The sequence below is a fragment of the Poecilia latipinna genome, unplaced genomic scaffold (genome assembly GCF_001443285.1).
Source record: "Poecilia latipinna isolate Pla-1442-1.1 unplaced genomic scaffold, P_latipinna-1.0 Scaffold8750, whole genome shotgun sequence".
Taxonomy (NCBI): domain Eukaryota; kingdom Metazoa; phylum Chordata; class Actinopteri; order Cyprinodontiformes; family Poeciliidae; genus Poecilia; species Poecilia latipinna.
This window is the reverse complement of record NW_015121366.1, coordinates 1-715: the sequence shown is the minus strand read 5'-3', so window position 1 is coordinate 715 and position 715 is coordinate 1. Positions and strand designations below refer to the sequence as shown.

The 715-nt window shown below is 37.0% G+C and overlaps 1 long non-coding RNA gene across 1 annotated transcript; it reads right to left on the bottom strand.

Moving 5' to 3' along the window:
- Positions 1 to 149: 149 nt before the first annotated feature.
- LOC106944376 (uncharacterized) lies at positions 150 to 467 on the bottom strand. Its single transcript, XR_001424256.1, has 2 exons — positions 437 to 467; positions 150 to 297 (listed from the first exon to the last, which is right to left on the bottom strand). It is a non-coding gene; the product is annotated as an uncharacterized LOC106944376 (long non-coding RNA).
- Between the last annotated feature and the right edge of the window lie 248 nt (positions 468 to 715).

Sequence of the window (715 nt, the reverse complement as noted above, 5' to 3'; positions counted from 1 at the left end):
AATTAACGCTGGTTCTGTTTGGCTAGCTAATTGCTGGCAATGATTGGCTAGCTGATTAATGCTTTTTCTGATGAGCTAGCTGATTAATGTTTTTTTTGATTGGCTAGCTAATTAACGCTGGTTCTGTTTGGCTAGCTAATTGCTGGCAATGATTGGCTAGCTGATTAATACTTTTTCTGATGAGCTAGCTGATTAATGTTTTTTTTGATTGGCTAGCTAATTAAAACTGGTNCTNTTTGGCTAGCTAATTGCTGGCAATGATTGGCTAGCTGATTAATACTTTTTCTGATGAGCTAGCTATATAATTTTTTTTTCTTGATTGGCTAGCTAATTAATGCTGGTTCTGTTTGGCTAACTAATTTATTATGTTTCTGATTGGCTAGCTGATTAATGCTGGTTCTGTTTGGCTAGCTTATTGCTGGCATTGATTGGGTACCTGATTAATGCTTTTTCTGATGAGCTAGCTGATTAATGTTCGCTCTGATTGGCTAGCTGATTAATGCTTGCTCTTATTGGCTAACTGATTAATGTTGATTTTTGATTGGCTAGCTAATTAATGCCGGTTCTGTTTTGCTAGCTTATTGCAGGCACTGATTGGCAAGCTGATTAATGCTTTTTCTGATAAGCTAGCTGACTAATGTTAGTTCTGATTGGCTAGCTGATTGATGGCACTGATTGGCTAGCTGATTAATGCTTTTTCTGATAAGCTAGCTGA